The following is a 22,900-nucleotide window of genomic DNA, read 5'->3' as shown; positions in this document are numbered from 1 at the left end:
TAGGCCTTTTGGCTTGGTTCGCCCTCTCCTTTGAGGGGTCTCTCTTCGGGAGAGCCCCACTGTACTTGGGTTGGTCTGCTTCGGCAGTCCTTCCAGTTGTGGGGGTCCGCCTGGTTTCGGCCGGATGGACCCTTTGTCTGAGTACCTCAGTCCCTGTCTGGAGCCTAACGCCCCGGGGGATCAGGGTAAGGTCCTTCCCTAGTGGAGGACTCTGTACACCCGTTGCACGTTTTTGTGTTTCACTCTCTATGTGTGGGCACTTTTTTTTGGCACCGGGTGGAAGTTTTTGAGGTGTGTTTTGCACGCCACTGGCTTTTCGATAGAGTGATTATTGCTAATTGAAAACTTTTCCCAATACCCCGCCACGATGACTTGAAATACAGTCAGCACTGGCAATTTTTGAGAGTCTCTGAGGAGACTGAGCAATGTGTTTTCAACAGCAGATAAGTGACGGCTTCTTACATGCAGACTGAGATGCGTTAGAGTTGAGAAAGTGAGTCACGGGCCCATTGACACCATAGAGAGCTTTTGTGTCATCACGCAGCCTGGGTAGAACAATCAGTGATTGGCACGCGCCGCTCGTTCTTCACTTGCCTGTAATCCAGAGTGGACTCTACCTCGTTTTTTTGCCTGGGTTTCTTCTGCTGGACCTGGCAACATGAGGCTCAAGGTGAACTGTCTTTATTTGTAACCCAGTCACTGATTAAGAATACTGGAAGCGTGTTGGTCCAGGGTTAAGGAAGCCTTTCGGGCGGTGTCTTTTTGCAAGGCCCTTGTTTCCGGTCAAAGAGCATTGAACTGTAGGTAAAACTAAGGCAGAAACTTTAGGCGTTCTCCACCTGTACCGGACTGGACCCTATCTGCATGGTTGCAGGTTAGATTCTCCCTTTTATCTTCAACCTGTCCTAGAAAATTAAACGGGAGAGGACGATTGGCCAGCCTGGGCAAGCCAAATACTTGTGCTTTCAGGCACCCGGTCCCCTTGGCTGAATGGTCTTTTTCCACCATACATGTCAAGATTCAAGCAGCTTGGACCGCTATGGAGGAGGAGCTTTGAGAGCCCGGATAGCTCAGTCGGTAGAGCATCAGACTTTTAATCTGAGGGTCCAGGGTTCAAGTCCCTGTTTGGGCGGTGCCTTTCACTTACCTATGAGGCCTTTGAGCTGCCAATAGGGCAGTCTTTATGCACATCTGCCGGGAATGCTCACTGGCTCAGAGAGATGAAATGCCCTAACTTCCCCCTTTCTAGGCTCCTGGAATCTGCCAGAAATAAAGGTGGCTGAAGGTGATTGCTTGACCAACTGTTTCCCAACAACCCTTGTCTATGGCAGCTTACCTGGGCTCCAGTTCAGGCATGTTATCTAGCGAACTTTCAACAAAGGCCCCAAATCCTTCCACCTTGGTCTTTTCTCAGCAGCATAGCTGTTCAAACACATACGCTCCCAGTGGCCTTTCAGGACTGCTGTGGGAGAAACGCATCTGACATCTAGGGCCCTGTCCCTTTAGATTCTCCTTAGTTCTTTCAAATGCTAACACTATTCAGTGGGTAAACAATGCCCACTTAGGCATCGTCCCTGTCTCATTAACATGCCAAGTCCCAGAATGCTCAGCGGCCCACTGGATGACACTTATGTGTCTCTCCTCAATGTCAATTTCTCCTCCAAGGAAGGGCAGATGTTGGCAGGCACTGATTTGGTTAGCTTTGCGCAGTGGCAGTATCATAGCCAATGAGGTTCAACTGAGGCGTGATTATTGCTAATTGAAAACTTTTCCCAATACCCCGCCACGATGACTTGAAATACAGTCAGCACTGGCAATTTTTGAGAGTCTCTGAGGAGACTGAGCAATGTGTTTTCAACAGCAGATAAGTGACGGCTTCTTACATGCAGACTGAGATGCGTTAGAGTTGAGAAAGTGAGTCACGGGCCCATTGACACCATAGAGAGCTTTTGTGTCATCACGCAGCCTGGGTAGAACAATCAGTGATTGGCACGCGCCGCTCGTTCTTCACTTGCCTGTAATCCAGAGTGGACTCTACCTCGTTTTTTTGCCTGGGTTTCTTCTGCTGGACCTGGCAACATGAGGCTCAAGGTGAACTGTCTTTATTTGTAACCCAGTCACTGATTAAGAATACTGGAAGCGTGTTGGTCCAGGGTTAAGGAAGCCTTTCGGGCGGTGTCTTTTTGCAAGGCCCTTGTTTCCGGTCAAAGAGCATTGAACTGTAGGTAAAACTAAGGCAGAAACTTTAGGCGTTCTCCACCTGTACCGGACTGGACCCTATCTGCATGGTTGCAGGTTAGATTCTCCCTTTTATCTTCAACCTGTCCTAGAAAATTAAACGGGAGAGGACGATTGGCCAGCCTGGGCAAGCCAAATACTTGTGCTTTCAGGCACCCGGTCCCCTTGGCTGAATGGCCTTTTTCCACCATACATGTCAAGATTCAAGCAGCTTGGACCGCTATGGAGGAGGAGCTTTGAGAGCCCGGATAGCTCAGTCGGTAGAGCATCAGACTTTTAATCTGAGGGTCCAGGGTTCAAGTCCCTGTTCGGGCGGTGCCTTTCACTTACCTATGAGGCCTTTGAGCTGCCAATAGGGCAGTCTTTATGCACATCTGCCGGGAATGCTCACTGGCTCAGAGAGATGAAATGTCCTAACTTCCCCCTTTCCTGGAATCTGCCAGAAATAAAGGTGGCTGAAGGTGATTGCTTGACCAACTGTTTCCCAACAACCCTTGTCTATGGCAGCTTACCTGGGCTCCAGTTCAGGCATGTTATCTAGCGAACTTTCAACAAAGGCCCCAAATCCTTCCACCTTGGTCTTTTCTCAGCAGCATAGCTGTTCAAACACATACGCTCCCAGTGGCCTTTCAGGACTGCTGTGGGAGAAACGCATCTGACATCTAGGGCCCTGTCCCTTTAGATTCTCCTTAGTTCTTTCAAATGCTAACACTATTCAGTGGGTAAACAATGCCCACTTAGGCATCGTCCCTGTCTCATTAACATGCCAAGTCCCAGAATGCTCAGCGGCCCACTGGATGACACTTATGTGTCTCTCCTCAATGTCAATTTCTCCTCCAAGGAAGGGCAGATGTTGGCAGGCACTGATTTGGTTAGCTTTGCGCAGTGGCAGTATCATAGCCAATGAGGTTCAACTGAGGCGTGATTATTGCTAATTGAAAACTTTTCCCAATACCCCGCCACGATGACTTGAAATACAGTCAGCACTGGCAATTTTTGAGAGTCTCTGAGGAGACTGAGCAATGTGTTTTCAACAGCAGATAAGTGACGGCTTCTTACATGCAGACTGAGATGCGTTAGAGTTGAGAAAGTGAGTCACGGGCCCATTGACACCATAGAGAGCTTTTGTGTCATCACGCAGCCTGGGTAGAACAATCAGTGATTGGCACGCGCCGCTCGTTCTTCACTTGCCTGTAATCCAGAGTGGACTCTACCTCGTTTTTTTGCCTGGGTTTCTTCTGCTGGACCTGGCAACATGAGGCTCAAGGTGAACTGTCTTTATTTGTAACCCAGTCACTGATTAAGAATACTGGAAGCGTGTTGGTCCAGGGTTAAGGAAGCCTTTCGGGCGGTGTCTTTTTGCAAGGCCCTTGTTTCCGGTCAAAGAGCATTGAACTGTAGGTAAAACTAAGGCAGAAACTTTAGGCGTTCTCCACCTGTACCGGACTGGACCCTATCTGCATGGTTGCAGGTTAGATTCTCCCTTTTATCTTCAACCTGTCCTAGAAAATTAAACGGGAGAGGACGATTGGCCAGCCTGGGCAAGCCAAATACTTGTGCTTTCAGGCACCCGGTCCCCTTGGCTGAATGGTCTTTTTCCACCATACATGTCAAGATTCAAGCAGCTTGGACCGCTATGGAGGAGGAGCTTTGAGAGCCCGGATAGCTCAGTCGGTAGAGCATCAGACTTTTAATCTGAGGGTCCAGGGTTCAAGTCCCTGTTTGGGCGGTGCCTTTCACTTACCTATGAGGCCTTTGAGCTGCCAATAGGGCAGTCTTTATGCACATCTGCCGGGAATGCTCACTGGCTCAGAGAGATGAAATGCCCTAACTTCCCCCTTTCTAGGCTCCTGGAATCTGCCAGAAATAAAGGTGGCTGAAGGTGATTGCTTGACCAACTGTTTCCCAACAACCCTTGTCTATGGCAGCTTACCTGGGCTCCAGTTCAGGCATGTTATCTAGCGAACTTTCAACAAAGGCCCCAAATCCTTCCACCTTGGTCTTTTCTCAGCAGCATAGCTGTTCAAACACATACGCTCCCAGTGGCCTTTCAGGACTGCTGTGGGAGAAACGCATCTGACATCTAGGGCCCTGTCCCTTTAGATTCTCCTTAGTTCTTTCAAATGCTAACACTATTCAGTGGGTAAACAATGCCCACTTAGGCATCGTCCCTGTCTCATTAACATGCCAAGTCCCAGAATGCTCAGCGGCCCACTGGATGACACTTATGTGTCTCTCCTCAATGTCAATTTCTCCTCCAAGGAAGGGCAGATGTTGGCAGGCACTGATTTGGTTAGCTTTGCGCAGTGGCAGTATCATAGCCAATGAGGTTCAACTGAGGCGTGATTATTGCTAATTGCTTCTCGGCCTTTTGGCGAAGATCAAGTGTAGTATCTGTTCTTATCAGTTTCCAGGAGGTGGCGCTTGCTTCCGTCCCTGATCTATGGCGAAATAGAGATGGGATTGCGGTTGCTATGCAAAACCTGCTGGAGTGAAGGTGACCTGGAGCGGTTTGTAGCCGAAAGGGAAGCCTTCTGATGGGGATGGAGAACCTCGGGGTCTGAAACAGAGGGTCGGGACCCTGGTCTTCTGGCCTGGATTGGGGCGGATCTAGCTCCAGACAGTTATTTGGGAGAGAACGCTTACTCCTGCCTTGCAAGGAGGGGAGGGAGTGGCAAGTACTTCCCGAATGTAATTAGGAGGAGTGATGGGAGCGACGGCAGAGCCTGATGGTAAAGGGCTCTTTCCGGCTTCCTGATCTCCATATCCTTCCTGTCTGTGGTGGGGTCTGCTGTGGTCTGGGCTGGGTGGTCAGGGCTTTTTCGAAAAGCCAGTGGTGAATGTGCCCCTGAAGTGGCAGTTCAGGGGTGCCGTATAGTCACGGTGTGAAAGCACTTGATTTTATGGCACCATGGTCACTTCACCACAACACACGTTTTTCGCACCTGCCTCTTGGGCCGGGCCTTTTGGCCAGGACCAGGGGAAATTTTTATGCCTGGCCGGAGGGCCGGCCATTGTATAGCACAATGGCCACTTTCACTCTCCTATCTCACTATCTTCCCCACTCTTTCTTTTACCCCTGTTTGTCACCTTTTTGTCTTTTTTTTGGTTGTCTTTGTATACACGTTTTGTCACTGTGTGGCGAGTAGGGTGTGGGTCCTCGGGCCTACTCTGAAAGTCTTGGGAGGGGGTGGACATAGGCCTTTTGGCTTGGTTCGCCCTCTCCTTTGAGGGGTCTCCCTTCGGGGGAGCCCCACTGTACTTGGGTCGGTCTGCTTCGGCAGACCTTCCAGTTGTGGGGGTCCACATGGTTTCGGCCAGATGGACCCTTTGTCTGAGTACCTCAGTCCCTGTCTGGAGCCTAACGCCCCGGGGGATCAGGGTAAGGTCCTTCCCTAGTGGAGGACTCTGTACACCCGTTGCACTTTTTTGTGTTTCACTCTCTATGTGTGGGCACTTTTTTTTGGCACCGGGTGGAAGTTTTTGAGGTGTGTTTTGCACGCCACTGGCTTTTCGATAGAGTGATTATTGCTAATTGAAAACTTTTCCCAATACCCCGCCACGATGACTTGAAATACAGTCAGCACTGGCAATTTTTGAGAGTCTCTGAGGAGACTGAGCAATGTGTTTTCAACAGCAGATAAGTGACGGCTTCTTACATGCAGACTGAGATGCGTTAGAGTTGAGAAAGTGAGTCACGGGCCCATTGACACCATAGAGAGCTTTTGTGTCATCACGCAGCCTGGGTAGAACAATCAGTGATTGGCACGCGCCGCTCGTTCTTCACTTGCCTGTAATCCAGAGTGGACTCTACCTCGTTTTTTTGCCTGGGTTTCTTCTGCTGGACCTGGCAACATGAGGCTCAAGGTGAACTGTCTTTATTTGTAACCCAGTCACTGATTAAGAATACTGGAAGCGTGTTGGTCCAGGGTTAAGGAAGCCTTTCGGGCGGTGTCTTTTTGCAAGGCCCTTGTTTCCGGTCAAAGAGCATTGAACTGTAGGTAAAACTAAGGCAGAAACTTTAGGCGTTCTCCACCTGTACCGGACTGGACCCTATCTGCATGGTTGCAGGTTAGATTCTCCCTTTTATCTTCAACCTGTCCTAGAAAATTAAACGGGAGAGGACGATTGGCCAGCCTGGGCAAGCCAAATACTTGTGCTTTCAGGCACCCGGTCCCCTTGGCTGAATGGTCTTTTTCCACCATACATGTCAAGATTCAAGCAGCTTGGACCGCTATGGAGGAGGAGCTTTGAGAGCCCGGATAGCTCAGTCGGTAGAGCATCAGACTTTTAATCTGAGGGTCCAGGGTTCAAGTCCCTGTTTGGGCGGTGCCTTTCACTTACCTATGAGGCCTTTGAGCTGCCAATAGGGCAGTCTTTATGCACATCTGCCGGGAATGCTCACTGGCTCAGAGAGATGAAATGCCCTAACTTCCCCCTTTCTAGGCTCCTGGAATCTGCCAGAAATAAAGGTGGCTGAAGGTGATTGCTTGACCAACTGTTTCCCAACAACCCTTGTCTATGGCAGCTTACCTGGGCTCCAGTTCAGGCATGTTATCTAGCGAACTTTCAACAAAGGCCCCAAATCCTTCCACCTTGGTCTTTTCTCAGCAGCATAGCTGTTCAAACACATACGCTCCCAGTGGCCTTTCAGGACTGCTGTGGGAGAAACGCATCTGACATCTAGGGCCCTGTCCCTTTAGATTCTCCTTAGTTCTTTCAAATGCTAACACTATTCAGTGGGTAAACAATGCCCACTTAGGCATCGTCCCTGTCTCATTAACATGCCAAGTCCCAGAATGCTCAGCGGCCCACTGGATGACACTTATGTGTCTCTCCTCAATGTCAATTTCTCCTCCAAGGAAGGGCAGATGTTGGCAGGCACTGATTTGGTTAGCTTTGCGCAGTGGCAGTATCATAGCCAATGAGGTTCAACTGAGGCGTGATTATTGCTAATTGCTTCTCGGCCCTTTGGCTAAGATCGAATCTAGTATCTGTTCTTATCAGTTTCCAGGAGGTGGCGCTTGCTTCTGTCCCTGATCTATGGCGAGATAGAGATGGGATTGCGGTTGCTATGCAAAACCTGCTGGAGTGAAGGTAACCCGGAGCGGTTTGTAGCTGAAAGGGAAGCCTTCTGATGGGGACGGAGAACCATTCGGTCTTGGCGGAGGGTCGGGATCCTGGCCTTCTGGCCTGGATTGGGGCAGCTCTAGCTCTGGACAGTTATTTGGGAGAGAACGCTGGCTCCCCTTGCTCCCACCGGGGGAGCGGCCAGTATTTCCCAAATGTAATTAGGTAGGAGGGACGGAACGACGGTGAAGCCTGATGGCAAGGGCTCTCTCCATGCTTCCAGAACACCATACCTTTCTGCCTGGGGTGGGGGCTGCTGTGGTCTGGGCTGTGGGTCAGGGCTTTTTCGAAAAGCCAGTGGTGAATGTGCCCCTGAAGTGGCAGTTCAGGGGTGCCGTATGGTCACGGTGTGAAAGCAATTGATTTTATGGCACCATGGTCACTTCACCACAACACACGTTTTTCGCACCTGCCTCTTGGGCCGGGCCTTTTGGCCAGGACCAGGGGAAATTTTTATGCCTGGCCGGAGGGCCGGCCATTGTATAGCACAATGGCCACTTTCACTCTCCCATCTCACTATCTTCCCCACTCTTTCTTTTACCCCTGTTTGTCACCTTTTTGTCCTTTTTTTGGTTGTTTTGTATACACGTTTGTCACTGTGTGGCGAGTAGGGTGTGGGTCCTCGGGCCTACTCTGAAAGTCTTGGGAGGGGGTGGACATAGGCCTTTTGGCTTGGTTCACCCTCTCCTTTGAGGGGTCTCTCTTCGGGAGAGCCCCACTGTACTTGGGTTGGTCTGCTTCGGCAGTCCTTCCAGTTGTGGGGGTCCGCCTGGTTTCGGCCGGATGGACCCTTTGTCTGAGTACCTCAGTCCCTGTCTGGAGCCTAACGCCCCGGGGGATCAGGGTAAGGTCCTTCCCTAGTGGAGGACTCTGTACACCCGTTGCACTTTTTTGTGTTTCACTCTCTATGTGTGGGCACTTTTTTTTGGCACCGGGTGGAAGTTTTTGAGGTGTGTTTTGCACGCCACTGGCTTTTCGATAGAGTGATTATTGCTAATTGAAAACTTTTCCCAATACCCCGCCACGATGACTTGAAATACAGTCAGCACTGGCAATTTTTGAGAGTCTCTGAGGAGACTGAGCAATGTGTTTTCAACAGCAGATAAGTGACGGCTTCTTACATGCAGACTGAGATGCGTTAGAGTTGAGAAAGTGAGTCACGGGCCCATTGACACCATAGAGAGCTTTTGTGTCATCACGCAGCCTGGGTAGAACAATCAGTGATTGGCACGCGCCGCTCGTTCTTCACTTGCCTGTAATCCAGAGTGGACTCTACCTCGTTTTTTTGCCTGGGTTTCTTCTGCTGGACCTGGCAACATGAGGCTCAAGGTGAACTGTCTTTATTTGTAACCCAGTCACTGATTAAGAATACTGGAAGCGTGTTGGTCCAGGGTTAAGGAAGCCTTTCGGGCGGTGTCTTTTTGCAAGGCCCTTGTTTCCGGTCAAAGAGCATTGAACTGTAGGTAAAACTAAGGCAGAAACTTTAGGCGTTCTCCACCTGTACCGGACTGGACCCTATCTGCATGGTTGCAGGTTAGATTCTCCCTTTTATCTTCAACCTGTCCTAGAAAATTAAACGGGAGAGGACGATTGGCCAGCCTGGGCAAGCCAAATACTTGTGCTTTCAGGCACCCGGTCCCCTTGGCTGAATGGTCTTTTTCCACCATACATGTCAAGATTCAAGCAGCTTGGACCGCTATGGAGGAGGAGGAGCTTTGAGAGCCCGGATAGCTCAGTCGGTAGAGCATCAGACTTTTAATCTGAGGGTCCAGGGTTCAAGTCCCTGTTCGGGCGGTGCCTTTCACTTACCTATGAGGCCTTTGAGCTGCCAATAGGGCAGTCTTTATGCACATCTGCCGGGAATGCTCACTGGCTCAGAGAGATGAAATGCCCTAACTTCCCCCTTTCTAGGCTCCTGGAATCTGCCAGAAATAAAGGTGGCTGAAGGTGATTGCTTGACCAACTGTTTCCCAACAACCCTTGTCTATGGCAGCTTACCTGGGCTCCAGTTCAGGCATGTTATCTAGCGAACTTTCAACAAAGGCCCCAAATCCTTCCACCTTGGTCTTTTCTCAGCAGCATAGCTGTTCAAACACATACGCTCCCAGTGGCCTTTCAGGACTGCTGTGGGAGAAACGCATCTGACATCTAGGGCCCTGTCCCTTTAGATTCTCCTTAGTTCTTTCAAATGCTAACACTATTCAGTGGGTAAACAATGCCCACTTAGGCATCGTCCCTGTCTCATTAACATGCCAAGTCCCAGAATGCTCAGCGGCCCACTGGATGACACTTATGTGTCTCTCCTCAATGTCAATTTCTCCTCCAAGGAAGGGCAGATGTTGGCAGGCACTGATTTGGTTAGCTTTGCGCAGTGGCAGTATCATAGCCAATGAGGTTCAACTGAGGCGTGATTATTGCTAATTGCTTCTCGGCCTTTTGGCGAAGATCAAGTGTAGTATCTATTCTTATCAGTTTCCAGGAGGTGGCGCTTGCTTCCGTCCCTGATCTATGGCGAAATAGAGATGGGATTGCGGTTGCTATGCAAAACCTGCTGGAGTGAAGGTGACCTGGAGCGGTTTGTAGCCGAAAGGGAAGCCTTCTGATGGGGATGGAGAACCACGGGGTCTGAACCAGAGGGTCGGGACCCTGGCCTTCTGGCCTGGATTGGGGTGGATCTAGCTCCAGACAGTTATTTGGGAGAGAACGCTTACTCCTGCCTTGCAAGGGGGGGAGGGAGTGGCAAGTACTTCCCGAATGTAATTAGGAGGAGTGATGGGAGCGACGGCAGAGCCTGATGGTAAAGGGCTCTTTCCGGCTTCCTGATCTCCATATCCTTCCTGTCTGTGGTGGGGTCTGCTGTGGTCTGGGTTGGGTGGTCAGGGCTTTTTCGAAAAGCCAGTGGTGAATGTGCCCCTGAAGTGGCAGTTCAGGGGTGCCGTATAGTCACGGTGTGAAAGCACTTGATTTTATGGCACCATGGTCACTTCACCACAACACACGTTTTTCGCACCTGCCTCTTGGGCCGGGCCTTTTGGCCAGGACCAGGGGAAATTTTTATGCCTGGCCGGAGGGCCGGCCATTGTATAGCACAATGGCCACTTTCACTCTCCCATCTCACTATCTTCCCCACTCTTTCTTTTACCCCTGTTTGTCACCTTTTTGTCTTTTTTTTGGTTGTCTTTGTATACACGTTTTGTCACTGTGTGGCGAGTAGGGTGTGGGTCCTCGGGCCTACTCTGAAAGTCTTGGGAGGGGGTGGACATAGGCCTTTTGGCTTGGTTCGCCCTCTCCTTTGAGGGGTCTCTCTTCGGGAGAGCCCCACTGTACTTGGGTTGGTCTGCTTCGGCAGTCCTTCCAGTTGTGGGGGTCCGCCTGGTTTCGGCCGGATGGACCCTTTGTCTGAGTACCTCAGTCCCTGTCTGGAGCCTAACGCCCCGGGGGATCAGGGTAAGGTCCTTCCCTAGTGGAGGACTCTGTACACCCGTTGCACGTTTTTGTGTTTCACTCTCTATGTGTGGGCACTTTTTTTTGGCACCGGGTGGAAGTTTTTGAGGTGTGTTTTGCACGCCACTGGCTTTTCGATAGAGTGATTATTGCTAATTGAAAACTTTTCCCAATACCCCGCCACGATGACTTGAAATACAGTCAGCACTGGCAATTTTTGAGAGTCTCTGAGGAGACTGAGCAATGTGTTTTCAACAGCAGATAAGTGACGGCTTCTTACATGCAGACTGAGATGCGTTAGAGTTGAGAAAGTGAGTCACGGGCCCATTGACACCATAGAGAGCTTTTGTGTCATCACGCAGCCTGGGTAGAACAATCAGTGATTGGCACGCGCCGCTCGTTCTTCATTTGCCTGTAATCCAGAGTGGACTCTACCTCGTTTTTTTGCCTGGGTTTCTTCTGCTGGACCTGGCAACATGAGGCTCAAGGTGAACTGTCTTTATTTGTAACCCAGTCACTGATTAAGAATACTGGAAGCGTGTTGGTCCAGGGTTAAGGAAGCCTTTCGGGCGGTGTCTTTTTGCAAGGCCCTTGTTTCCGGTCAAAGAGCATTGAACTGTAGGTAAAACTAAGGCAGAAACTTTAGGCGTTCTCCACCTGTACCGGACTGGACCCTATCTGCATGGTTGCAGGTTAGATTCTCCCTTTTATCTTCAACCTGTCCTAGAAAATTAAACGGGAGAGGACGATTGGCCAGCCTGGGCAAGCCAAATACTTGTGCTTTCAGGCACCCGGTCCCCTTGGCTGAATGGTCTTTTTCCACCATACATGTCAAGATTCAAGCAGCTTGGACCGCTATGGAGGAGGAGCTTTGAGAGCCCGGATAGCTCAGTCGGTAGAGCATCAGACTTTTAATCTGAGGGTCCAGGGTTCAAGTCCCTGTTCGGGCGGTGCCTTTCACTTACCTATGAGGCCTTTGAGCTGCCAATAGGGCAGTCTTTATGCACATCTGCCGGGAATGCTCACTGGCTCAGAGAGATGAAATGTCCTAACTTCCCCCTTTCCTGGAATCTGCCAGAAATAAAGGTGGCTGAAGGTGATTGCTTGACCAACTGTTTCCCAACAACCCTTGTCTATGGCAGCTTACCTGGGCTCCAGTTCAGGCATGTTATCTAGCGAACTTTCAACAAAGGCCCCAAATCCTTCCACCTTGGTCTTTTCTCAGCAGCATAGCTGTTCAAACACATACGCTCCCAGTGGCCTTTCAGGACTGCTGTGGGAGAAACGCATCTGACATCTAGGGCCCTGTCCCTTTAGATTCTCCTTAGTTCTTTCAAATGCTAACACTATTCAGTGGGTAAACAATGCCCACTTAGGCATCGTCCCTGTCTCATTAACATGCCAAGTCCCAGAATGCTCAGCGGCCCACTGGATGACACTTATGTGTCTCTCCTCAATGTCAATTTCTCCTCCAAGGAAGGGCAGATGTTGGCAGGCACTGATTTGGTTAGCTTTGCGCAGTGGCAGTATCATAGCCAATGAGGTTCAACTGAGGCGTGATTATTGCTAATTGAAAACTTTTCCCAATACCCCGCCACGATGACTTGAAATACAGTCAGCACTGGCAATTTTTGAGAGTCTCTGAGGAGACTGAGCAATGTGTTTTCAACAGCAGATAAGTGACGGCTTCTTACATGCAGACTGAGATGCGTTAGAGTTGAGAAAGTGAGTCACGGGCCCATTGACACCATAGAGAGCTTTTGTGTCATCACGCAGCCTGGGTAGAACAATCAGTGATTGGCACGCGCCGCTCGTTCTTCACTTGCCTGTAATCCAGAGTGGACTCTACCTCGTTTTTTTGCCTGGGTTTCTTCTGCTGGACCTGGCAACATGAGGCTCAAGGTGAACTGTCTTTATTTGTAACCCAGTCACTGATTAAGAATACTGGAAGCGTGTTGGTCCAGGGTTAAGGAAGCCTTTCGGGCGGTGTCTTTTTGCAAGGCCCTTGTTTCCGGTCAAAGAGCATTGAACTGTAGGTAAAACTAAGGCAGAAACTTTAGGCGTTCTCCACCTGTACCGGACTGGACCCTATCTGCATGGTTGCAGGTTAGATTCTCCCTTTTATCTTCAACCTGTCCTAGAAAATTAAACGGGAGAGGACGATTGGCCAGCCTGGGCAAGCCAAATACTTGTGCTTTCAGGCACCCGGTCCCCTTGGCTGAATGGTCTTTTTCCACCATACATGTCAAGATTCAAGCAGCTTGGACCGCTATGGAGGAGGAGCTTTGAGAGCCCGGATAGCTCAGTCGGTAGAGCATCAGACTTTTAATCTGAGGGTCCAGGGTTCAAGTCCCTGTTCGGGCGGTGCCTTTCACTTACCTATGAGGCCTTTGAGCTGCCAATAGGGCAGTCTTTATGCACATCTGCCGGGAATGCTCACTGGCTCAGAGAGATGAAATGCCCTAACTTCCCCCTTTCTAGGCTCCTGGAATCTGCCAGAAATAAAGGTGGCTGAAGGTGATTGCTTGACCAACTGTTTCCCAACAACCCTTGTCTATGGCAGCTTACCTGGGCTCCAGTTCAGGCATGTTATCTAGCGAACTTTCAACAAAGGCCCCAAATCCTTCCACCTTGGTCTTTTCTCAGCAGCATAGCTGTTCAAACACATACGCTCCCAGTGGCCTTTCAGGACTGCTGTGGGAGAAACGCATCTGACATCTAGGGCCCTGTCCCTTTAGATTCTCCTTAGTTCTTTCAAATGCTAACACTATTCAGTGGGTAAACAATGCCCACTTAGGCATCGTCCCTGTCTCATTAACATGCCAAGTCCCAGAATGCTCAGCGGCCCACTGGATGACACTTATGTGTCTCTCCTCAATGTCAATTTCTCCTCCAAGGAAGGGTAGATGTTGGCAGGCACTGATTTGGTTAGCTTTGCGCAGTGGCAGTATCATAGCCAATGAGGTTCAACTGAGGCGTGATTATTGCTAATTGAAAACTTTTCCCAATACCCCGCCACGATGACTTGAAATACAGTCAGCACTGGCAATTTTTGAGAGTCTCTGAGGAGACTGAGCAATGTGTTTTCAACAGCAGATAAGTGACGGCTTCTTACATGCAGACTGAGATGCGTTAGAGTTGAGAAAGTGAGTCACGGGCCCATTGACACCATAGAGAGCTTTTGTGTCATCACGCAGCCTGGGTAGAACAATCAGTGATTGGCACGCGCCGCTCGTTCTTCATTTGCCTGTAATCCAGAGTGGACTCTACCTCGTTTTTTTGCCTGGGTTTCTTCTGCTGGACCTGGCAACATGAGGCTCAAGGTGAACTGTCTTTATTTGTAACCCAGTCACTGATTAAGAATACTGGAAGCGTGTTGGTCCAGGGTTAAGGAAGCCTTTCGGGCGGTGTCTTTTTGCAAGGCCCTTGTTTCCGGTCAAAGAGCATTGAACTGTAGGTAAAACTAAGGCAGAAACTTTAGGCGTTCTCCACCTGTACCGGACTGGACCCTATCTGCATGGTTGCAGGTTAGATTCTCCCTTTTATCTTCAACCTGTCCTAGAAAATTAAACGGGAGAGGACGATTGGCCAGCCTGGGCAAGCCAAATACTTGTGCTTTCAGGCACCCGGTCCCCTTGGCTGAATGGTCTTTTTCCACCATACATGTCAAGATTCAAGCAGCTTGGACCGCTATGGAGGAGGAGCTTTGAGAGCCCGGATAGCTCAGTCGGTAGAGCATCAGACTTTTAATCTGAGGGTCCAGGGTTCAAGTCCCTGTTCGGGTGGTGCCTTTCACTTACCTATGAGGCCTTTGAGCTGCCAATAGGGCAGTCTTTATGCACATCTGCCGGGAATGCTCACTGGCTCAGAGAGATGAAATGTCCTAACTTCCCCCTTTCCTGGAATCTGCCAGAAATAAAGGTGGCTGAAGGTGATTGCTTGACCAACTGTTTCCCAACAACCCTTGTCTATGGCAGCTTACCTGGGCTCCAGTTCAGGCATGTTATCTAGCGAACTTTCAACAAAGGCCCCAAATCCTTCCACCTTGGTCTTTTCTCAGCAGCATAGCTGTTCAAACACATACGCTCCCAGTGGCCTTTCAGGACTGCTGTGGGAGAAACGCATCTGACATCTAGGGCCCTGTCCCTTTAGATTCTCCTTAGTTCTTTCAAATGCTAACACTATTCAGTGGGTAAACAATGCCCACTTAGGCATCGTCCCTGTCTCATTAACATGCCAAGTCCCAGAATGCTCAGCGGCCCACTGGATGACACTTATGTGTCTCTCCTCAATGTCAATTTCTCCTCCAAGGAAGGGCAGATGTTGGCAGGCACTGATTTGGTTAGCTTTGCGCAGTGGCAGTATCATAGCCAATGAGGTTCAACTGAGGCGTGATTATTGCTAATTGCTTCTCGGCCTTTTGGCGAAGATCAAGTGTAGTATCTATTCTTATCAGTTTCCAGGAGGTGGCGCTTGCTTCCGTCCCTGATCTATGGCGAAATAGAGATGGGATTGCGGTTGCTATGCAAAACCTGCTGGAGTGAAGGTGACCTGGAGCGGTTTGTAGCCGAAAGGGAAGCCTTCTGATGGGGATGGAGAACCACGGGGTCTGAACCAGAGGGTCGGGACCCTGGCCTTCTGGCCTGGATTGGGGTGGATCTAGCTCCAGACAGTTATTTGGGAGAGAACGCTTACTCCTGCCTTGCAAGGGGGGGAGGGAGTGGCAAGTACTTCCCGAATGTAATTAGGAGGAGTGATGGGAGCGACGGCAGAGCCTGATGGTAAAGGGCTCTTTCCGGCTTCCTGATCTCCATATCCTTCCTGTCTGTGGTGGGGTCTGCTGTGGTCTGGGTTGGGTGGTCAGGGCTTTTTCGAAAAGCCAGTGGTGAATGTGCCCCTGAAGTGGCAGTTCAGGGGTGCCGTATAGTCACGGTGTGAAAGCACTTGATTTTATGGCACCATGGTCACTTCACCACAACACACGTTTTTCGCACCTGCCTCTTGGGCCGGGCCTTTTGGCCAGGACCAGGGGAAATTTTTATGCCTGGCCGGAGGGCCGGCCATTGTATAGCACAATGGCCACTTTCACTCTCCCATCTCACTATCTTCCCCACTCTTTCTTTTACCCCTGTTTGTCACCTTTTTGTCTTTTTTTTGGTTGTCTTTGTATACACGTTTTGTCACTGTGTGGCGAGTAGGGTGTGGGTCCTCGGGCCTACTCTGAAAGTCTTGGGAGGGGGTGGACATAGGCCTTTTGGCTTGGTTCGCCCTCTCCTTTGAGGGGTCTCTCTTCGGGAGAGCCCCACTGTACTTGGGTTGGTCTGCTTCGGCAGTCCTTCCAGTTGTGGGGGTCCGCCTGGTTTCGGCCGGATGGACCCTTTGTCTGAGTACCTCAGTCCCTGTCTGGAGCCTAACGCCCCGGGGGATCAGGGTAAGGTCCTTCCCTAGTGGAGGACTCTGTACACCCGTTGCACGTTTTTGTGTTTCACTCTCTATGTGTGGGCACTTTTTTTTTGGCACCGGGTGGAAGTTTTTGAGGTGTGTTTTGCACGCCACTGGCTTTTCGATAGAGAGTGATTATTGCTAATTGAAAACTTTTCCCAATACCCCGCCACGATGACTTGAAATACAGTCAGCACTGGCAATTTTTGAGAGTCTCTGAGGAGACTGAGCAATGTGTTTTCAACAGCAGATAAGTGACGGCTTCTTACATGCAGACTGAGATGCGTTAGAGTTGAGAAAGTGAGTCACGGGCCCATTGACACCATAGAGAGCTTTTGTGTCATCACGCAGCCTGGGTAGAACAATCAGTGATTGGCACGCGCCGCTCGTTCTTCACTTGCCTGTAATCCAGAGTGGACTCTACCTCGTTTTTTTGCCTGGGTTTCTTCTGCTGGACCTGGCAACATGAGGCTCAAGGTGAACTGTCTTTATTTGTAACCCAGTCACTGATTAAGAATACTGGAAGCGTGTTGGTCCAGGGTTAAGGAAGCCTTTCGGGCGGTGTCTTTTTGCAAGGCCCTTGTTTCCGGTCAAAGAGCATTGAACTGTAGGTAAAACTAAGGCAGAAACTTTAGGCGTTCTCCACCTGTACCGGACTGGACCCTATCTGCATGGTTGCAGGTTAGATTCTCCCTTTTATCTTCAACCTGTCCTAGAAAATTAAACGGGAGAGGACGATTGGCCAGCCTGGGCAAGCCAAATACTTGTGCTTTCAGGCACCCGGTCCCCTTGGCTGAATGGTCTTTTTCCACCATACATGTCAAGATTCAAGCAGCTTGGACCGCTATGGAGGAGGAGCTTTGAGAGCCCGGATAGCTCAGTCGGTAGAGCATCAGACTTTTAATCTGAGGGTCCAGGGTTCAAGTCCCTGTTTGGGCGGTGCCTTTCACTTACCTATGAGGCCTTTGAGCTGCCAATAGGGCAGTCTTTATGCACATCTGCCGGGAATGCTCACTGGCTCAGAGAGATGAAATGCCCTAACTTCCCCCTTTCTAGGCTCCTGGAATCTGCCAGAAATAAAGGTGGCTGAAGGTGATTGCTTGACCAACTGTTTCCCAACAACCCTTGTCTATGGCAGCTTACCTGGGCTCCAGTTCAGGCATGTTATCTAGCGAACTTTCAACAAAGGCCCCAAATCCTTCCACCTTGGTCTTTTCTCAGCAGCATAGCTGTTCAAACACATACGCTCCCAGTGGCCTTTCAGGACTGCTGTGGGAGAAACGCATCTGACATCTAGGGCCCTGTCCCTTTAGATTCTCCTTAGTTCTTTCAAATGCTAACACTATTCAGTGGGTAAACAATGCCCACTTAGGCATCGTCCCTGTCTCATTAACATGCCAAGTCCCAGAATGCTCAGCGGCCCACTGGATGACACTTATGTGTCTCTCCTCAATGTCAATTTCTCCTCCAAGGAAGGGCAGATGTTGGCAGGCACTGATTTGGTTAGCTTTGCGCAGTGGCAGTATCATAGCCAATGAGGTTCAACTGAGGCGTGATTATTGCTAATTGCTTCTCGGCCTTTTGGCGAAGATCAAGTGTAGTATCTATTCTTATCAGTTTCCAGGAGGTGGCGCTTGCTTCCGTCCCTGATCTATGGCGAAATAGAGATGGGATTGCGGTTGCTATGCAAAACCTGCTGGAGTGAAGGTGACCTGGAGCGGTTTGTAGCCGAAAAGGAAGCCTTCTGATGGGGATGGAGAACCACGGGGTCTGAACCAGAGGGTCGGGACCCTGGTCTTCTGGCCTGGATTGGGGCGGATCTAGCTCCAGACAGTTATTTGGGAGAGAACGCTTACTCCTGCCTTGCAGGTGGGGGAGGGAGTGGCAAGTACTTCCCGAATGTAATTAGGAGGAGTGATGGGAGCGACGGCAGAGCCTGATGGTAAAGGGCTCTTTCCGGCTTCCTGATCTCCATATCCTTCCTGTCTGTGGTGGGGTCTGCTGTGGTCTGGGCTGGGTGGTCAGGGCTTTTTCGAAAAGCCAGTGGTGAATGTGCCCCTGAAGTGGCAGTTCAGGGGTGCCGTATAGTCACGGTGTGAAAGCACTTGATTTTATGGCACCATGGTCACTTCACCACAACACACGTTTTTCGCACCTGCCTCTTGGGCCGGGCCTTTTGGCCAGGACCAGGGGAAATTTTTATGCCTGGCCGGAGGGCCGGCCATTGTATAGCACAATGGCCACTTTCACTCTCCCATCTCACTATCTTCCCCACTCTTTCTTTTACCCCTGTTTGTCACCTTTTTGTCTTTTTTTTGGTTGTCTTTGTATACACGTTTTGTCACTGTGTGGCGAGTAGGGTGTGGGTCCTCGGGCCTACTCTGAAAGTCTTGGGAGGGGGTGGACATAGGCCTTTTGGCTTGGTTCGCCCTCTTCTTTGAGGGGTCTCTCTTCGGGAGAGCCCCACTGTACTTGGGTTGGTCTGCTTCGGCAGTCCTTCCAGTTGTGGGGGTCCGCCTGGTTTCGGCCGGATGGACCCTTTGTCTGAGTACCTCAGTCCCTGTCTGGAGCCTAACGCCCCGGGGGATCAGGGTAAGGTCCTTCCCTAGTGGAGGACTCTGTACACCCGTTGCACGTTTTTGTGTTTCACTCTCTATGTGTGGGCACTTTTTTTTGGCACCGGGTGGAAGTTTTTGAGGTGTGTTTTGCACGCCACTGGCTTTTCGATAGAGTGATTATTGCTAATTGAAAACTTTTCCCAATACCCCGCCACGATGACTTGAAATACAGTCAGCACTGGCAATTTTTGAGAGTCTCTGAGGAGACTGAGCAATGTGTTTTCAACAGCAGATAAGTGACGGCTTCTTACATGCAGACTGAGATGCGTTAGAGTTGAGAAAGTGAGTCACGGGCCCATTGACACCATAGAGAGCTTTTGTGTCATCACGCAGCCTGGGTAGAACAATCAGTGATTGGCACGCGCCGCTCGTTCTTCATTTGCCTGTAATCCAGAGTGGACTCTACCTCGTTTTTTTGCCTGGGTTTCTTCTGCTGGACCTGGCAACATGAGGCTCAAGGTGAACTGTCTTTATTTGTAACCCAGTCACTGATTAAGAATACTGGAAGCGTGTTGGTCCAGGGTTAAGGAAGCCTTTCGGGCGGTGTCTTTTTGCAAGGCCCTTGTTTCCGGTCAAAGAGCATTGAACTGTAGGTAAAACTAAGGCAGAAACTTTAGGCGTTCTCCACCTGTACCGGACTGGACCCTATCTGCATGGTTGCAGGTTAGATTCTCCCTTTTATCTTCAACCTGTCCTAGAAAATTAAACGGGAGAGGACGATTGGCCAGCCTGGGCAAGCCAAATACTTGTGCTTTCAGGCACCCGGTCCCCTTGGCTGAATGGTCTTTTTCCACCATACATGTCAAGATTCAAGCAGCTTGGACCGCTATGGAGGAGGAGCTTTGAGAGCCCGGATAGCTCAGTCGGTAGAGCATCAGACTTTTAATCTGAGGGTCCAGGGTTCAAGTCCCTGTTCAGGCGGTGCCTTTCACTTACCTATGAGGCCTTTGAGCTGCCAATAGGGCAGTCTTTATGCACATCTGCCGGGAATGCTCACCGGCTCAGAGAGATGAAATGTCCTAACTTCCCCCTTTCCTGGAATCTGCCAGAAATAAAGGTGGCTGAAGGTGATTGCTTGACCAACTGTTTCCCAACAACCCTTGTCTATGGCAGCTTACCTGGGCTCCAGTTCAGGCATGTTATCTAGCGAACTTTCAACAAAGGCCCCAAATCCTTCCACCTTGGTCTTTTCTCAGCAGCATAGCTGTTCAAACACATACGCTCCCAGTGGCCTTTCAGGACTGCTGTGGGAGAAACGCATCTGACATCTAGGGCCCTGTCCCTTTAGATTCTCCTTAGTTCTTTCAAATGCTAACACTATTCAGTGGGTAAACAATGCCCACTTAGGCATCGTCCCTGTCTCATTAACATGCCAAGTCCCAGAATGCTCAGCGGCCCACTGGATGACACTTATGTGTCTCTCCTCAATGTCAATTTCTCCTCCAAGGAAGGGCAGATGTTGGCAGGCACTGATTTGGTTAGCTTTGCGCAGTGGCAGTATCATAGCCAATGAGGTTCAACTGAGGCGTGATTATTGCTAATTGAAAACTTTTCCCAATACCCCGCCACGATGACTTGAAATACAGTCAGCACTGGCAATTTTTGAGAGTCTCTGAGGAGACTGAGCAATGTGTTTTCAACAGCAGATAAGTGACGGCTTCTTACATGCAGACTGAGATGCGTTAGAGTTGAGAAAGTGAGTCACGGGTCCATTGACACCATAGAGAGCTTTTGTGTCATCACGCAGCCTGGGTAGAACAATCAGTGATTGGCACGCGCCGCTCGTTCTTCACTTGCCTGTAATCCAGAGTGGACTCTACCTCGTTTTTTTGCCTGGGTTTCTTCTGCTGGACCTGGCAACATGAGGCTCAAGGTGAACTGTCTTTATTTGTAACCCAGTCACTGATTAAGAATACTGGAAGCGTGTTGGTCCAGGGTTAAGGAAGCCTTTCGGGCGGTGTCTTTTTGCAAGGCCCTTGTTTCCGGTCAAAGAGCATTGAACTGTAGGTAAAACTAAGGCAGAAACTTTAGGCGTTCTCCACCTGTACCGGACTGGACCCTATCTGCATGGTTGCAGGTTAGATTCTCCCTTTTATCTTCAACCTGTCCTAGAAAATTAAACGGGAGAGGACGATTGGCCAGCCTGGGCAAGCCAAATACTTGTGCTTTCAGGCACCCGGTCCCCTTGGCTGAATGGTCTTTTTCCACCATACATGTCAAGATTCAAGCAGCTTGGACCGCTATGGAGGAGGAGCTTTGAGAGCCCGGATAGCTCAGTCGGTAGAGCATCAGGCTTTTAATCTGAGGGTCCAGGGTTCAAGTCCCTGTTTGGGCGGTGCCTTTCACTTACCTTTGAGGCCTTTGAGCTGCCAATAGGGCAGTCTTTATGCACATCTGCCGGGAATGCTCACTGGCTCAGAGAGATGAAATGCCCTAACTTCCCCCTTTCTAGGCTCCTGGAATCTGCCAGAAATAAAGGTGGCTGAAGGTGATTGCTTGACCAACTGTTTCCCAACAACCCTTGTCTATGGCAGCTTACCTGGGCTCCAGTTCAGGCATGTTATCTAGCGAACTTTCAACAAAGGCCCCAAATCCTTCCACCTTGGTCTTTTCTCAGCAGCATAGCTGTTCAAACACATACGCTCCCAGTGGCCTTTCAGGACTGCTGTGGGAGAAACGCATCTGACATCTAGGGCCCTGTCCCTTTAGATTCTCCTTAGTTCTTTCAAATGCTAACACTATTCAGTGGGTAAACAATGCCCACTTAGGCATCGTCCCTGTCTCATTAACATGCCAAGTCCCAGAATGCTCAGCGGCCCACTGGATGACACTTATGTGTCTCTCCTCAATGTCAATTTCTCCTCCAAGGAAGGGCAGATGTTGGCAGGCACTGATTTGGTTAGCTTTGCGCAGTGGCAGTATCATAGCCAATGAGGTTCAACTGAGGCGTGATTATTGCTAATTGAAAACTTTTCCCAATACCCCGCCACGATGACTTGAAATACAGTCAGCACTGGCAATTTTTGAGAGTCTCTGAGGAGACTGAGCAATGTGTTTTCAACAGCAGATAAGTGACGGCTTCTTACATGCAGACTGAGATGCGTTAGAGTTGAGAAAGTGAGTCACGGGCCCATTGACACCATAGAGAGCTTTTGTGTCATCACGCAGCCTGGGTAGAACAATCAGTGATTGGCACGCGCCGCTCGTTCTTCACTTGCCTGTAATCCAGAGTGGACTCTACCTCGTTTTTTTGCCTGGGTTTCTTCTGCTGGACCTGGCAACATGAGGCTCAAGGTGAACTGTCTTTATTTGTAACCCAGTCACTGATTAAGAATACTGGAAGCGTGTTGGTCCAGGGTTAAGGAAGCCTTTCGGGCGGTGTCTTTTTGCAAGGCCCTTGTTTCCGGTCAAAGAGCATTGAACTGTAGGTAAAACTAAGGCAGAAACTTTAGGCGTTCTCCACCTGTACCGGACTGGACCCTATCTGCATGGTTGCAGGTTAGATTCTCCCTTTTATCTTCAACCTGTCCTAGAAAATTAAACGGGAGAGGACGATTGGCCAGCCTGGGCAAGCCAAATACTTGTGCTTTCAGGCACCCGGTCCCCTTGGCTGAATGGTCTTTTTCCACCATACATGTCAAGATTCAAGCAGCTTGGACCGCTATGGAGGAGGAGCTTTGAGAGCCCGGATAGCTCAGTCGGTAGAGCATCAGACTTTTAATCTGAGGGTCCAGGGTTCAAGTCCCTGTTCGGGCGGTGCCTTTCACTTACCTATGAGGCCTTTGAGCTGCCAATAGGGCAGTCTTTATGCACATCTGCCGGGAATGCTCACTGGCTCAGAGAGATGAAATGCCCTAACTTCCCCCTTTCTAGGCTCCTGGAATCTGCCAGAAATAAAGGTGGCTGAAGGTGATTGCTTGACCAACTGTTTCCCAACAACCCTTGTCTATGGCAGCTTACCTGGGCTCCAGTTCAGGCATGTTATCTAGCGAACTTTCAACAAAGGCCCCAAATCCTTCCACCTTGGT

The 22,900-nt window shown here is 50.0% G+C and overlaps 11 non-coding genes and 11 pseudogenes across 11 annotated transcripts; all 22 read left to right on the top strand.

The window, feature by feature from the left end:
• Window positions 1–296: 296 nt before the first annotated feature.
• On the top strand, window positions 297–418 carry LOC141135557 (U4 spliceosomal RNA; annotated as a pseudogene).
• A 1,280-nt stretch (window positions 419–1,698) lies between these two features.
• On the top strand, window positions 1,699–1,839 carry LOC141135032 (U4 spliceosomal RNA). Its single transcript, XR_012243337.1, has one exon. It is a non-coding gene; the product is annotated as a U4 spliceosomal RNA (small nuclear RNA).
• Window positions 1,840–2,480: 641 nt separating this feature from the next.
• On the top strand, window positions 2,481–2,553 carry TRNAK-UUU (transfer RNA lysine (anticodon UUU)). Its single transcript has one exon. It is a non-coding gene; the product is annotated as a tRNA-Lys (tRNA).
• A 559-nt stretch (window positions 2,554–3,112) lies between these two features.
• Window positions 3,113–3,253, top strand: LOC141135031 (U4 spliceosomal RNA). The gene has a single exon (XR_012243336.1). It is a non-coding gene; the product is annotated as a U4 spliceosomal RNA (small nuclear RNA).
• A 1,280-nt stretch (window positions 3,254–4,533) lies between these two features.
• On the top strand, window positions 4,534–4,598 carry LOC141135405 (U4 spliceosomal RNA; annotated as a pseudogene).
• A 1,133-nt stretch (window positions 4,599–5,731) lies between these two features.
• On the top strand, window positions 5,732–5,853 carry LOC141135556 (U4 spliceosomal RNA; annotated as a pseudogene).
• A 1,280-nt stretch (window positions 5,854–7,133) lies between these two features.
• LOC141135404 (U4 spliceosomal RNA) lies at window positions 7,134–7,198 on the top strand (annotated as a pseudogene).
• A 1,125-nt stretch (window positions 7,199–8,323) lies between these two features.
• LOC141135555 (U4 spliceosomal RNA) lies at window positions 8,324–8,445 on the top strand (annotated as a pseudogene).
• A 644-nt stretch (window positions 8,446–9,089) lies between these two features.
• Window positions 9,090–9,162, top strand: TRNAK-UUU (transfer RNA lysine (anticodon UUU)). Its single transcript has one exon. It is a non-coding gene; the product is annotated as a tRNA-Lys (tRNA).
• A 566-nt stretch (window positions 9,163–9,728) lies between these two features.
• On the top strand, window positions 9,729–9,793 carry LOC141135325 (U4 spliceosomal RNA; annotated as a pseudogene).
• A 1,133-nt stretch (window positions 9,794–10,926) lies between these two features.
• Window positions 10,927–11,048, top strand: LOC141135554 (U4 spliceosomal RNA; annotated as a pseudogene).
• A 641-nt stretch (window positions 11,049–11,689) lies between these two features.
• On the top strand, window positions 11,690–11,762 carry TRNAK-UUU (transfer RNA lysine (anticodon UUU)). The gene has a single exon. It is a non-coding gene; the product is annotated as a tRNA-Lys (tRNA).
• A 559-nt stretch (window positions 11,763–12,321) lies between these two features.
• LOC141135030 (U4 spliceosomal RNA) lies at window positions 12,322–12,462 on the top strand. The gene has a single exon (XR_012243335.1). It is a non-coding gene; the product is annotated as a U4 spliceosomal RNA (small nuclear RNA).
• A 641-nt stretch (window positions 12,463–13,103) lies between these two features.
• On the top strand, window positions 13,104–13,176 carry TRNAK-UUU (transfer RNA lysine (anticodon UUU)). The gene has a single exon. It is a non-coding gene; the product is annotated as a tRNA-Lys (tRNA).
• Window positions 13,177–13,742: 566 nt separating this feature from the next.
• On the top strand, window positions 13,743–13,883 carry LOC141135029 (U4 spliceosomal RNA). The gene has a single exon (XR_012243334.1). It is a non-coding gene; the product is annotated as a U4 spliceosomal RNA (small nuclear RNA).
• Window positions 13,884–15,156: 1,273 nt separating this feature from the next.
• LOC141135324 (U4 spliceosomal RNA) lies at window positions 15,157–15,221 on the top strand (annotated as a pseudogene).
• A 1,134-nt stretch (window positions 15,222–16,355) lies between these two features.
• On the top strand, window positions 16,356–16,479 carry LOC141135681 (U4 spliceosomal RNA; annotated as a pseudogene).
• A 1,280-nt stretch (window positions 16,480–17,759) lies between these two features.
• Window positions 17,760–17,824, top strand: LOC141135323 (U4 spliceosomal RNA; annotated as a pseudogene).
• Window positions 17,825–18,957: 1,133 nt separating this feature from the next.
• On the top strand, window positions 18,958–19,079 carry LOC141135552 (U4 spliceosomal RNA; annotated as a pseudogene).
• A 1,273-nt stretch (window positions 19,080–20,352) lies between these two features.
• Window positions 20,353–20,493, top strand: LOC141135028 (U4 spliceosomal RNA). The gene has a single exon (XR_012243333.1). It is a non-coding gene; the product is annotated as a U4 spliceosomal RNA (small nuclear RNA).
• A 1,280-nt stretch (window positions 20,494–21,773) lies between these two features.
• LOC141135027 (U4 spliceosomal RNA) lies at window positions 21,774–21,914 on the top strand. The gene has a single exon (XR_012243332.1). It is a non-coding gene; the product is annotated as a U4 spliceosomal RNA (small nuclear RNA).
• A 641-nt stretch (window positions 21,915–22,555) lies between these two features.
• TRNAK-UUU (transfer RNA lysine (anticodon UUU)) lies at window positions 22,556–22,628 on the top strand. Its single transcript has one exon. It is a non-coding gene; the product is annotated as a tRNA-Lys (tRNA).
• Window positions 22,629–22,900: the final 272 nt, after the last annotated feature.

The sequence above is a fragment of the Aquarana catesbeiana genome, linkage group LG03 (genome assembly GCF_042186555.1).
Source record: "Aquarana catesbeiana isolate 2022-GZ linkage group LG03, ASM4218655v1, whole genome shotgun sequence".
Taxonomy (NCBI): Eukaryota; Metazoa; Chordata; class Amphibia; order Anura; family Ranidae; genus Aquarana; species Aquarana catesbeiana.
This window is presented reverse-complemented; position numbering and strand designations above follow the sequence as displayed.